A 14,675-nucleotide genomic window follows, 5' to 3' on the forward strand; every position below is an offset into this window, starting at 1 on the left:
ACGCCTTTTAAGTTGATGTCAGGCATGCTATTATTGAACCTCGAGGTTTAGGCACTGCACTGATGACCTTCATTAATCTATGGGCTGTTCAGACACTTCGTGTGACACAAGACCTTTCTAATCACTACCAGCTCCTGGAGACGGAGACATCCGTCAGAAGCAGCATTCAACGCTCGGGCCGATATCGCGCTCGGATTCATGGCCTGCTCTCAGCGGACGGCAGCAAACCCAATGCTTAATATACAAAGCAATACGAACAGTGTCTGGAAACAGTTCACCGTTCAGTGAGCAGATTTTGGTGAGAACTGCAAACAGGATCCATGGAATTTATAAACTCGGCCCGTGTACATGACTGCGCTTTTGCTTTATAAAATATGGGAGTATATATATATATATATATATATATATATGAGTGCGAGGTTTCCATATGAAGTGTGGGTGTGTATGAATCAGTGTGAAGTTTATATTGAAGACTGGGTGTGTATGTGATGTTTATAGGAACATAGGAACAGAAGTAGGTGATTCAGCCCCTCGAGCCTGTTTCGCCATTTTATTGGACCGTGGCTAATCTGTGTCTTCACTCATTCTACCCGTCTTGGTTCCCTAACCCTTAATAAACTCGCCTAACAAAAATCTATCAATCTCAGTTTTAACATTTTCAATTAACTTCGCCTCTACAGCTTTTTTTGCGGAAAAAGTTCCAAATTTCCAATAGCCTTTGTATAAAGAAGTGTTTCCTGGCAACAGCTCTGAAAGGCCTGGCTCTAATTTAAAGGTTATGCCTCCTTGTTCCAGAAAATCCCACGAGAATAAATAGTTTCTCTCCATCTACCCTATCAACTCCTTTAATCATCTTGAACACGTCCATCAGATCACCCTTTAATGTTCTATATTTAAGGGAATACAAGACTTGTATAAGGAGCTTGTCCTCAAAATTTAACCCTTATAGCCCCGGTATCATTCCAGTGAATCTGCACTGCACCCCCGCCCCGCAAGGCCAGTATGTCCTTCCTGATTTGCGGTGTCCAGAACTGAATGCAGTGCTCCAGTTGCAGTCTAACCTGAGTTTTATATAACACCCCTTTGTATTTCAACCCCCTTGAGATTCCATTCGCCTTTTCAATTATCTTGTGTACCTGTGCACTAGATTTTAATGATTTATGTACTTTGATCCCTACATCTCTCTGCTGCTACACAGTTCCAAGCTACTCACCAGTTAGAAAATATTCTGATATATATATATATATATGTATATTAGGTCCAAAGTGAATGTCCTCACATTTCTCCACGTTGAACGCCATCTGCCACAGTTTGTCCACGCAATTATTTATCAATATCCTTTTGCACATTTCAGCTCCAACCTAATTTGGCGTCGTCAGCAAACTTGGATGTATATCTCTCCATTCCTTCATCGAAGTCATTTATAAATAAAGTGAAAAGCTGCAGCCCCCATAGAAATCCCTGGTAGACACCCCAAGTCACATCTTGCCAATTTGAATACATAATCATAATACCTAATCTCTATCTCCTACTTCTTAACCAAATCCCTATCCGTGTCAATAGGTTGCCTCCAATTCCATGTGCTCTCATTTTTTATTAACATTCTGTTGTGTGGAACCTTGCCAAATGCCCTCTAGAATTCCATATAAATAACATCAACAGACGTTCCCTTATCCACCACGTTGTTTACATCGTCAAAAGATTTAATTAGGTTCGTTAGACGTGACTTACACTTTAAAAACCATGCTTGCTATATCTGATCAGTTCATGTTCGTCGAAGGGCTCAGTAACCCTGTCCCTAATAACAGGTTCTTTGAACTTCCCCGCAACAGACGCAACACAATTAGACCTATAATTTCCTAGTTTATCTCTCCCGCCCTTCTTAAATAATGGCTTGCAATTTTCCAATCCAAGAGGACATTTTCTGAATCAAGCGAGATGTGGAAGATCATGGCTAAAGCATCTACAATTACCTCATCTATTACTTTTATTACCTTGGGGTGGGGACCATCACGTCCTGGAGATTTGTCTGTCTTTAGTCTCCTTATTTTCTCGATTGCCATTTTTTTTGCACAGATTCATTGGCAGCATGGGGCTGAAACGCCATACACACCTGGCACGATCCTGGTACACTGTGAAACCGCAAACAGAACTGGCAGGATCCTGATACAGTCTGAACGGCCATACACACCAAGCAGGATCCTAATACACTGAGAAATAAGTGGCTACCTTGCCATTGACGCTTCCACACCCTGAGAAAAATATATATATATTATATATTTCTTAATTATGGAGCCCCTTACTTGCCAATTTGCTCCCTAGCAGAAACATTTTTGTAATTTCCAAAGCTGCAGTATCTGAATCTCATATATTAAAATGTAACAATGGGGTGTAATTATTGGCAAAACAATTGAAAAGAACTCCGAATGTTTTCAGTTCTAATATTACACTGATCGGTGATATAAGAACATAAGAAGAACATAAGAAATTGGAGCAGGAGTAGGCCAATCGGCCCCTCGAGCCTGCTCCGCCATTCAATAAGATCATGGCTGATCTGATCCCAACCACAAATCTAAAGAACACAAGAAGTCGGAGCAGGACCCGGCCACATAGCCCCTGGGCCCTCTCCGCCACCCACAGGGCATTGACCGATCCAAACTCAGCTTCATGTCCAATTTCCTGCCCGCTCCCCATAACCCCTAATTCCCTTTACTTCTAGAAAACTGTCTATTTCTGTTTTAAATTTATCTAATGATGTAGCTTCCACAGCTTCCTGGGGCAGCAAATTCCACAGACCTACCACCCTCTGAGTGAAGAAGTTTCTCCTCATCTCAGTTTTGAAAGAGCAGCCCCTTATTCTAAGATTATGCCCCCTAGTTCTAGTTTCACCCATCTTTGGGAACATCCTTACTGCATCCAGCCGATCAAGACCCTTCACAATCTTATATGTTTCAATAAGATCGCCTCTCATTCTTCTAAACTCCAATGAGTAGAGTCCCAATCTACTCAACCTCTCCTCATATGTCCGCCCCCTCATCCCCGGGATTAACCGAGTGAACCTTCTTTGTACTGCCTCGAGAGCAAGTATGTCTTTTCTTAAGTATGGAGACCAAAACTGTATGCAGTATTCCAGGTGCGGTCTCACCAATACCTTATATAACTGCAGCAATACCTCCTTGTTTTTATATTCTATCCCCCTAGCAATAAAAGCCAACATTCCGTTGGCTTTCTTGATCACCTGCTGCACCTGCATACCAACTTTTTGATTTTCTTGCACTAGGACCCCCAGATCCCTTTGTACTGCAGTACTTTCCAGTCTCTCGCCATTAAGAAAATAACTTGCTCTCTGATTTTTCCTGCCAAAGTGCATAACCTCACATTTTCCAATATTATATTGCATCTGTCAAATCTCCGCCCACTCACCCAGCCTGTCTATATCCCCTTGCAGGTTTTTTATGTCCTCCTCACTCTCTACTTTCCCTCCCATCTTTGTATCATCTGCAAATTTTGATATGTTGCACTCGGTCCCCTCCTCCAAATCGTTAATATAGATTGTAAAGAGTTGGGGACCCAGCACCGACCCCTGTGGAACACCACTGGTTACTGGTTGCCAGTCCGAAAATGAACCATTTATCGCAACTCTCTGCTTCCTGTTCGATAACCAATCCTCCACCCATGCCAGAATATTACCCCCAATCCCGTGATTTTTTATCTTAAGTAATAATCTTTTATGTGGCACCTTGTCGAATGCCTTCTGGAAGTCTAAATACACTATGTCCACTGGTTCCCCTTTATCCACCCTATACGTTATATCCTCGAAGAACTCAAGCAAATTTGTCAGACATGACTTCCCCTTCATAAAGCCATGCTGACTTTGTCCTATTAAATTATGCTTATCTAAATGTTCCATTACTGTCTCCTTAATAATAGACTCCAAAATTTTACCCACCACAGATGTTAAGCTAACTGGCCTATAATTTCCAGCCTTCTGCCTACTACCCTTTTTAAATAACGGTGTTACATTAGCAGTTTTCCAATCTGCCGGGACCTCTCCTGAGTCCAGGGAATTTTGGAAAACTATCACCAAAGCATCCACAATCCCTACTGCCACTTCCCTCAAGACCCTAGGATGGAAGCCATCAGGTCCAGGGGATTTATCCGCCTTGAGTCCCATTATTTTACTGAGTACCATCTCCTGAGTGATTTTAATCGTATTTAGCTCCTCCCCCCCGAGAGTCCCCTGTTTGTCCAGTGTTGGGATATTCTTAGTGTCCTCTACTGTAAAGACTGAAACAAAATATTTGTTCAGCATTTTTGCCATCTCCATGTTTCCCACCATTAATTTCCCGGTCTCATCCTCTAAGGGACCTATGTTTGCCTTAGCCACCCTTTTTCTTTTTATATAACTATAGAAACTCTTGCTATCTGTTTTTATATTTTTTGCTAATTTCTTTTCATAATCTAACTTCCCTTTCTTAATCAATCCTTTAGTTACTTTTTGCTGTCTTTTGAAGAATTCCCAATCTTCTATCCTCCCACTAAGTTTGGCTACCTTATATGTCCTTGTTTTTAGTCGGATACTATCCTTGATTTCTTTACTTAGCCACGGATGGCTGTCATTTCTTTTACACCCTTTTTTCCTCAGTGGAATATATTTATTTTGAAAGTTGTAAAATAACTCCTTAAATGAACACCACTGCTCATGTACCGTCTTACCCTTTAATCTATTTTCCCAGTCCACTTTAATCAATTCCGCTCTCATACCATCATAGTCTCCTTTATTCAAGCTCAGTACGCTTGTTTGAGAATCAACCTTCTCACCCTCTAATTGGATATGGAATTCAACCATGTTGTGGTCGCTCGTTCCAAGGGGATCCTTATCTAGGACATTATTAATTAATCCTGACTCATTACACAGGACCAGGTCCAAGGTTGCCTGCCCCCTTGTAGGATCAGTTACATACTGCTCAAGAAATCCATCCCTGATGCACTCAATGAACTCGTCCTCAAGGCTGCTCTGCCCAATTTGATTTGTCCAGTTAATATGATAATTAAAATCCCCCATAATTATGGCTGTTCCCTTATTACATGCCCCGACTATCTCCTGATTAATACTTCTTCCAGCAGAGTTGCAACGATTAGGAGGCCTATATACTACGCCCACTAATGTTTTTTTGCCCTTCTTATTCCTTATCTCCACCCAAACTGTTTCATTATCTTGATGCTTTGTCCCAATATCATTTCTCTGTATTACAGTGATTCCTTCCTTTATTAACATAGCCACCCCACCTCCCCTTCCTTCCTGCCTGTCCTTCCTGATTGTTACATACCCTGGCATATTTAATTCCCAGTCGTTGTCACCCTGCAGCCATGTTTCTGTAATGGCCACAAGATCATACCCATACGTAGTTATTTGTGCCGTTAACTCGTCCATTTTATTACGAATGCTACGTGCATTCAGATAAAGAACTTTCAAATCTGTTTTGTGACGCTTAGTTCCTGCTTTTTCCTTTTTTAACACTTTACCTATTACTCCATACCTTCTGTCCCTTCCTGTTACGCTTTCCTCTCTCTCCCTGCTCAGGTTCCCAACCCCCTGCCACTTTAGTTTAAACCCTCCCCAACAGCACTAGCAAACACTCCTCCTAGGACAGCGGTCCCGGCCCTGCCCAGGTGCAGACCATCCGGTTTGTACTGGTCCCACCTCCCCCAGAACCGTTTCCAGTGTCCCAGGAATTTGAATCCCTCCCCCTTGCACCATTCCTCTAGCCACGTATTCATTTGAAATATCCTCCTATTTCTACTCTGACTAGCACGTGGCACTGGCAGCAATCCTGAGATTACTACCTTTGAGGTCCTATTTTTTAATTTACCTCCTAACTCCCTATATTCTGCTTTTAGGACCTCATCCCCTTTTTTACCTATATCGTTGGTGCCTATATGCACCACGACAGCTGGCTGTTCGCCCTCCCCCTCCAAAATGTTCTGTAGCCGCTCCGAGACATCCTTGATCCTTGCACCAGGGAGGCAACACACCATCCTGGAGTCTCGGTTGCGGCCGCAGAAACGCCTGTCTATGCCAGGGTTGTTAAATAAAAGTATACATCCAGTTTCCGTTTGTGTATAACCACTTAAAAACTCTTCGCATTTTATAAAACACAATACAACAGGAGAATGTTTAGGGACAGGAAAAGCCCATCTATCCCAAATAAGCCTGTCCCTGTTCCAGAGGACGCCACCTACTACTCCTCTCAGTGCATCGACAGAAACACATTCAAATTATCTTTTCACCCCACTTACACTGCCCCTTTAGTGTCCTTCCCTGGTACCCCCTGCTACATCAGAATATTCAGGCGGTGAAGGATTGGATACTGAAACCAAGTCGTCTGTTGTTCACAAGCTTTTATTTACTGAGATGCACATCGCACACCATGCTTTACAAAAAGCTCTCCCCTTCCTAAGCTTGCTCCCTTATAAATAATTCTAAGAAATTTCCTGATTGATACGTGCTCCTGAACCCAATAACATAATTTGGCACAAATCGCATGTCAATAATTAACACTTCCGCTCTATTATTCTGAATTCCCTTCTTGATCCCGACATCTCCATTTCAGTTATCTCCGTTATTAATTAATTGGGGTCACTCAAGTGTCTTTCCTGCATTAATTTTGTGAACTCCGTTCGGATATTTCAATAATTGAGACTCTTCCCCAAATAAAACAAATCCAACTCCTATGCGCTTTCCTCAGCCTTAATTCCTGACATGTAATCATTGTTCTCATCTCCCTCTGTGTCAAATCATTCATCCTGTTCAGTCGACTAGACACAATACCCCAGGTAACCTGTTCAATGCCTGTTACAATAACAGTGGAAATTCTGTCCATTCAGAGTCTGTCCCCCTCCCAGTGCGCACAACACCCCAGATAACCTGCCCTGGGCCTGATACAATAACATTCACAGTCTGTCCCTCTCCCGTTGCACACAATACCCCAGATAACCTGCCCTCGGCCTGATAGAGTAATAGTGGAACTTCTGTCCATTCACAGTCTGTCCCTCTCCCGTTGCACACAATACCCCAGATAACCTGCCCTAGGCCTGATAGAGTAATAGTGGAACTTCTGTCCATTCACAGTCTGTCTCTCTCCCATTGCACACATTACCCCAGATAACCTGCCCTCGGCCTGATAGAGTAACGGTCGAACTTCTGTCCATTCACAGTCTGTCCTGCTCCCACTGATACCCAACACTCTATTTGCCATTTCTGCAGCAGGTAAGCACCACTGACGGTTTCAAAGATCGATCCACTAGAACCTCTACTGCTGTATAACCAGAATCATGGGTGGATTTGTAAAGAAAGGTCTACAATACAAGGCAGGGCTGATAGCTATAACCATCAGAGGGAAAATATCACCTCCATAGATGTCTCCATGTTCAATAAATATTGGAATCAAGTGAGGATTTGAAACTTTTCACAGCCATTGGTTACCTTCAAGCGAGGTTTCCATTAACGTTGTTTTCATTTCCCACACTCTCCTCTAATGAACCTGTTAATGAAGTCTTGCAACATTTTACTAAATAGTACAATGATATTGAGAAGTTGTTTTATCTCAATACAGCTGACATTGAAAACCACTTTTTTCTACTCTAATTGAAGATGTTCAACAGAAACACAAGGAAACATTCCGGGAACAAACTGAAACATTGATTTCCCAGCTGGTTGATCGATTCGTTGAGCTAACGGTCATTTCTATTGTTCGACGTTGGACACTTGTGGAACATGAAATGTTGGCAAGAGGCCGTGGCCATGAAAAGTGGAGAGAAAGACCATCACCCAACTATATTCCTATTATATTTATAGTATTCTGTAAAACCATGGCCGAGAGATTGAAAGCCCCCATAATGTGTTACTGAAGATCGGTGAGATGGCCTTCACATGAGTCTCCGAGAAGAACATTGTGTTTAGAAATAAAGATTTGAGTACAAGTACAAACTGCAACCTTCCCAGTTCCTGTCTAGGTTCATGATGGAACTTTTGGAGAGAGATCATTCTGCCCAGACCGTGGTGTACACATTCCCGCATGTCACCATCCAAGAGTTTGCAGCTGGCCTCCCACAATTCCTGACTCCAGATCCAGGTGACAACCGGAAACGCCTCAGTGAAGCCCACAGCAAGGAAGATAGGCGGTTTGAGATATTTCTCCATTTTGTTGCTGGTCTCTCCTCTCCACACAGTCAGCTCAGCACCTGAAGGAGATTCTGGGTCCATTTCTTCATCAAACCACCTGACGAGTTACTGACTTGTTGAAGGAGATGGTTGAAGGCAGATTGGAAATACAGGGAGTTTTACTGGTAAAAGGGACCTCCTGAACACATTTCACTACCTGTTTGAGTCTCAGAATAAAGCACTAACACGGGCCACAGTAGGAGCTGTGGAAAAAAATGTATTTGGAGACTGGAACCCACACAAAGCATTAAGACTGACCCCAATTGGCTGTGCAGTGCTGGCTCATGTCATCGAATTCTGCGATATAATATAACAGCTCGATCTACAGAGCTGCGACATTCTGTGTGAAAGGCTCCAGTGACTGGCACCCGCACTATACAAATGCCGGGTGTGAGGTAACTGTTTATTTATCTATAACTGTTCGGCAAATTATAGAACAGACTTGGATTGTGTTGTTGCTCAGTAATGAAAGAAAACAAACATTTCAGTTAAACCAGAAAGAAGCAGATTTTACACAACTGTGACAAAGGATAACAGGATCGGAGTATCTAAAATAGATCCTCTGAACAAGTAGGGATTTGACAATCATTATCGGATCAGTAAATACAGGTCACTGAAAGAGTCTGATAATTTAATTGCAATAAATGACATTTATTGCTGTTTTTCTCACTGCCCAAGATACGTCCACTGAAGAGGCTCCTTCTCACTGTTTCTTGCACGTCGGCCGACACCAACTACAGCAGTCTGTATGTCAGAGCATCCCACCCTCTTGCTGAGGTTTAGGGGCAAGCTTCAGCCACCGGACTGTCAACGTGTGTCGGAGAGGGAAGCAGAAACACCAAACATTCAGTAACAAAGAGCAAAATACAGCTTGCGAGTCCACGTCGGTTTCTATGCAAGAGCAATCCAGCCAGTCCCACTCCCCCGCCCTTTCCCCGAAGCTCTGCAATTGTTTTTACCTCCAAGTACTTATCCAGTTCCCCTTTGAAGGCCATGATTTAATCTGCCTCCACCACCCCCTCGGGCAGTGCATTCCAGATCCTAAACACTCGCTGTGTAAAAAAGTGTTTCCTCATGTCACCCTTGGTTCTTCTTCCTCATGTCACCTTTAGTATCAGTAATACTGTTATTAATAAACACTGTACATTATTAGTATGAGTAATAGTGTTAATAAACACTGCACATTATTATTATCAGTAATAATGCTATTAATGTGTTATTAATTAACACTGCACATGATTATTAGTATCAGTGACAGTGTTATTAATAAACACAGGTGGTTTATCCTGATTCCTGTTATTTCTCTCTCTGTCTCGTTATATGTCTCGCTCTCGCTTTCACTCTCAGTGATCCCCAGGCTGAATTATTACGGTCGCACAGAATCTTTTGCAGAGGATCTCGCCTCCGCTCTGAATACCAACCGGTCATTGACGGTTCTGTTCTTGGATAAAAATAATCAGGGAGATTCAGGAGTGAAACTGCTGTCTGCAGCTCTGAGGAACCCGGACTGTAAAATACAGAAACTGCAGTAAGTACCAGACTGTGTGAGATTGTGTTTTTAATAACTGGATGCCTAACACTACATTATTATTAGTATCAGTAATATTGTTATTAACAAACACAGTACATTATTAGTGTCAATGTTACTAAAAGTAAAGTAGTGTTTATTAATATCAGTAATACTGTTATTAATGAACACTGGGGATTTACCCTGATTCCTGTTATTTCTCTCTCCATGGTCCCCAGACTGGATCGTGTGGGTTTCACAGATTCTTGTACTAATTGATCTCGTCTCTGGCCTCAGAACAAACCGGTCACTGACGTTTCTGTCCCTGAGATTAAACTCCTTCACAGACCGACCTGTCCCCGCTCTCCGCTCCCTCATACTGACCCGCGAGAGTCTGGAGTGGATCGGGTGAGTATTTGTGTTAATGCATAATGTAATGAATAAAATATCAATGGGATTCAGTCCCTTTTATGGTGATACTTGTCTGTAATTATGATTGAAATATTAGCTCGAGTCTCCCTGTTACTTATACTGATGTGCATTCGGATTATTTCCTGTTTAATCTTTAATCTGATTCAGGCTGTCGAGGGATCAAACGGCAGGAGACAACTGGAATCGCTGTGGCAATCCAGACCCGGATTGAGAGCGGAATTTGATCATTTCAGTTTATAAACATTATTGGTCTCATTGTCTGGACATTTTTGGCCGATTCTCTGTCCCTCCCCTTTAACCGGCCCCGCTCCAGGTTTAAATCCTAACGGCCCTTTAACGGTTTCCGGCTCGAGCTGAGCGAGCGCCGTCTCCCATTGTGACGTCAGAGGCCCAGCGACAGTGTCACGAGGATCAGTCACCCGGTCCCCCAGCGCTGATTCCGCCGGTGACCCGGGACTGGATGGTCCCCAATGGGGAACTGGGTAAACGCACAGACAGTGAGGTCCCAGGGTGGGGCTCAGTCTGGGCTGCAGTGGGAATCTGGGTAAAATCACAGACAGTGAGGTCCCAGGGTGGGGCTCAGTCTGGGCTGCAGTGGGAATCTGGGTAAAATCACAGACAGTAAGGTCCCAGGGTGGGGCTCAGTCTGGGCTGCAGTGGGAATCTGGGTAAAATCACAGACAGTGAGGTCCCAGGGTGGGGCTCAGTCTGGGCTGCAGTGGGAATCTGGGTAAACGCACAGACAGTGAGGTCCCAGGGTGGGGCTCAGTCTGGGCTGCAGTGGGAATCTGGGTAAAATCACAGACAGTGAGGTCCCAGGGTGGGGCTCAGTCTGGGCTGCAGTGGGAATCTGGGTAAAATCACAGACAGTGAGGTCCCAGGGTGGGGCTCAGTCTGGGCTGCAGTGGGAATCTGGGTAAAATCACAGACAGTGAGGTCCCAGGGTGGGGCTCAGTCTGGGCTGCAGTGGGAATCTGGGTAAAATCACAGACAGTGAGGTCCCAGGGTGGGGCTCAGTCTGGGCTGCAGTGGGAATCTGGGTAAACGCACAGACAGTAAGGTCCCAGGGTGGGGCTCAGTCTGGGCTGCAGTGGGAATCTGGGTAAACGCACAGACAGTAAGGTCCCAGGGTGGGGCTCAGTCTGGGCTGCAGTGGGAATCTGGGTAAAATCACAGACAGGAAGGTCCCAGGGTGGGGCTCAGTCTGGGCTGCAGTGGGAATCTGGGTAAACGCACAGACAGTAAGGTCCCAGGGTGGGGCTCAGTCTGGGCTGCAGTGGGAATCTGGGTAAAATCACAGACAGTAAGGTCCCAGGGTGGGGCTCAGTCTGGGCTGCAGTGGGAATCTGGGTAAAATCACAGACAGTAAGGTCCCAGGGTGGGGCTCAGTCTGGGCTGCAGTGGGAATCTGGGTAAAATCACAGACAGTGAGGTCCCAGGGTGGGGCTCAGTCTGGGCTGCAGTGGGACTCTGGGTAAACGCACAGACAGTGAGGTCCCAGGGTGGGGCTCAGTCTGGGCTGCAGTGGGAATCTGGGTAAACGCACAGACAGTGAGGTCCCAGGGTGGGGCTCAGTCTGGGCTGCAGTGGGAATCTGGGTAAACGCACAGACAGTGAGGTCCCAGGGTGGGGCTCAGTCTGGGCTGCAGTGGGACTCTGGGTAAAATCACAGACAGTAAGGTCCCAGGGTGGGGCTCAGTCTGGGCTGCAGTGGGAATCTGGGTAAACGCACAGACAGTAAGGTCCCAGGGTGGGGCTCAGTCTGGGCTGCAGTGGGAATCTGGGTAAAATCACAGACAGTAAGGTCCCAGGGTGGGGCTCAGTCTGGGCTGCAGTGGGAATCTGGGTAAAATCACAGACAGTAAGGTCCCAGGGTGGGGCTCAGTCTGGGCTGCAGTGGGAATCTGGGTAAACGCACAGACAGTGAGGTCCCAGGTTGGGGCTCAGTCTGGGCTGCAGTGGGAATCTGGGTAAAATCACAGACAGTAAGGTCCCAGGGTGGGGCTCAGTCTGGGCTGCAGTGGGAATCTGGGTAAACGCACAGACAGTAAGGTCCCAGGGTGGGGCTCAGTCTGGGCTGCAGTGGGAATCTGGGTAAAATCACAGACAGTAAGGTCCCAGGGTGGGGCTCAGTCTGGGCTGCAGTGGGAATCTGGGTAAACGCACAGACAGTAAGGTCCCAGGGTGGGGCTCAGTCTGGGTTGCAGTTGGAATCTGGGTAAACGCACAGACAGTGAGGTCCCAGGGTGGAGCTCAGTCTGGGCTGCAGTGGGAATCTGGGTAAACGCACAGACAGTGAGGTCCCAGGGTGGGGCTCAGTCTGGGCTGCAGTGGGAATCTGGGTAAAAGGACAGAAAGTGAGGTCCCAGGGTGGGGCTCAGTCTGGGCTGCAGTGGGAATCTGGGTAAACGCACAGACAGTAAGGTCCCAGGGTGGGGCTCAGTGTGGGCTGCAGTGGGAATCTGGGTAAAATCACAGACAGGAAGGTCCCAGGGTGGGGCTCAGTCTGGGCTGCAGTGGGAATCTGGGTAAAATCACAGACAGTGAGGTCCCAGGGTGGGGCTCAGTCTGGGCTGCAGTGGGACTCTGGGTAAACGCACAGACAGTAAGGTCCCAGGGTGGGGCTCAGTCTGGGCTGCAGTGGGAATCTGGGTAAAATCACAGACAGGAAGGTCCCAGGGTGGGGCTCAGTCTGGGCTGCAATGGAAACTGGGTAAATTATCAATACTTTCCTGCCTTCCCAAAATGAGAAAACAATCGTTGCTGAAACAATTTCTTTGGTACAGATTCCTGTCATTTACACACTGAAGGGTGAATTTTTAAACAGCTGGAACTACACAAGGGGACTGGAGAGAGTGAAATTGAAGAACTTGTAATGATAAATTCACCCACCCGCTCATAAAGTAAAACGTTGTGAAAGTTTATTCAACCAGTGGAAATTATACTGCAGCAATTGGGCAGGACCCATGTCAGGCCCTCCAGTCTGAACTACTCTGGGCCTAAAAAATAAGCAGAAGATGGTCTAAATACACAGCTGGTTCGTCAGCATTTGAGTGGAAAGAAGATAGTTTGATGTTTCTGGTCATGTTGCTTATGATGTAACTTTTTGTGATGAGACTATTTTTCAGGTCCTGACGGATCTGCTGTATATTTATATTATTTTCTGTTTTATTTTAAGTTCACCATCATAAGCAGTTTTTCTCCCCTCTCCACTCTGGGATAACAAAATACCAAAACTTCTCACTGTCTTCATCATACGTCAAAAATCAAGAGATGGGACCCAATAACCCATTGTACTGAGCAATGGTCAGATTAGAACAACAAACACATACAAGGAATATGAACCGATCTACAGACTGACCGATCGAGGGGGCGGGAGACTCGACTATGGTTTAATGCCAAATATCACAACACAGACATGTCATAATAATCACTATACACGAAGCAATAATATATATATAGTGGGTTGAACAAGTAATCGGAAGAAGAAAAGAAAATACTTGCATTTTCTAACACCTTTCATGTACTTTTGAGCTGAGTAACTGTGGTAATGTAGGCACACCAGGCAACCAATTCTCTCTCATATCCCAACAAATTGCAATGAGATATCAGGCCATTTAATGGACTAGATTCCACCTATCACGATACGGTAGTGTAGTGATTATATTACTGGACTGATAATCCAGAAACGGTGTTAATAACCCAGCGAACTTGAGTTCAAATGGCAGTTTGAGAATTCTAATTCAGTTGAAAAGAAATTGGATCTTTTAAAAAGTGATATTACAGACCATTAAACTGTCCCAGTTTCATTTAAAAACAGGTTTATCAATGATTTTTGGGAAGGAAACCAGCCGTCTTTACCCGGTCTGACCTATATATGCCTCCAATCCCTCAGCAATGTGTTCGACTGTTAGGTTACCTGCTCTCAGAAGTGCCCGAGTGAGCCATTCAGTTGTATGAAACAGCGACGTCAACCGTTGAAGAAGGCCCACCAGCAACTTCTCAGGGTAATTGAAGTGAGCAATTAATGTGGCCTTACCAGCGACGCCCACAGCTCAAGAATGAACAAACAAAAACTTAACACTTGGGCGTAGAACTGGTGTTTCTGATGATTGAAATGAAAATCGAACAACTTCTGTGAATCCGCTGATTTCTACCGCCAGTTTCACACCCGAGCAGAAAGTTGGGGGATAAATGTTCATTGGAACATCGGGGGACTCTCCTACTCTTCACGCCTTAGTGCTGTCGGATCTGTTCCGTCCACTGAAACAGATAGAGGGGGCCCTGGTTCAACATCTCATCGGGAAAAGCAACAGTCAATGGAAAAGGAAATCGGACCGAGCACAAAACAGGGCTGCCTAATCGCTATCGCCCGTTTTGCTCCAACGTCCGAGGCGAAATTATTCTGTGATCTGTTCAGTAGACAGGCGAGCTAATGCTGTTAAAATGTCAGATATCTAAATAGTTAATCTTGGGGGAGGGGAATGTGTCAGATTTTTGGGGGAGGGAACT

The sequence above is a fragment of the Heptranchias perlo genome, chromosome 2, assembly GCF_035084215.1.
Source record: "Heptranchias perlo isolate sHepPer1 chromosome 2, sHepPer1.hap1, whole genome shotgun sequence".
In the NCBI taxonomy this organism is placed as follows: Eukaryota; Metazoa; Chordata; class Chondrichthyes; order Hexanchiformes; family Hexanchidae; genus Heptranchias; species Heptranchias perlo.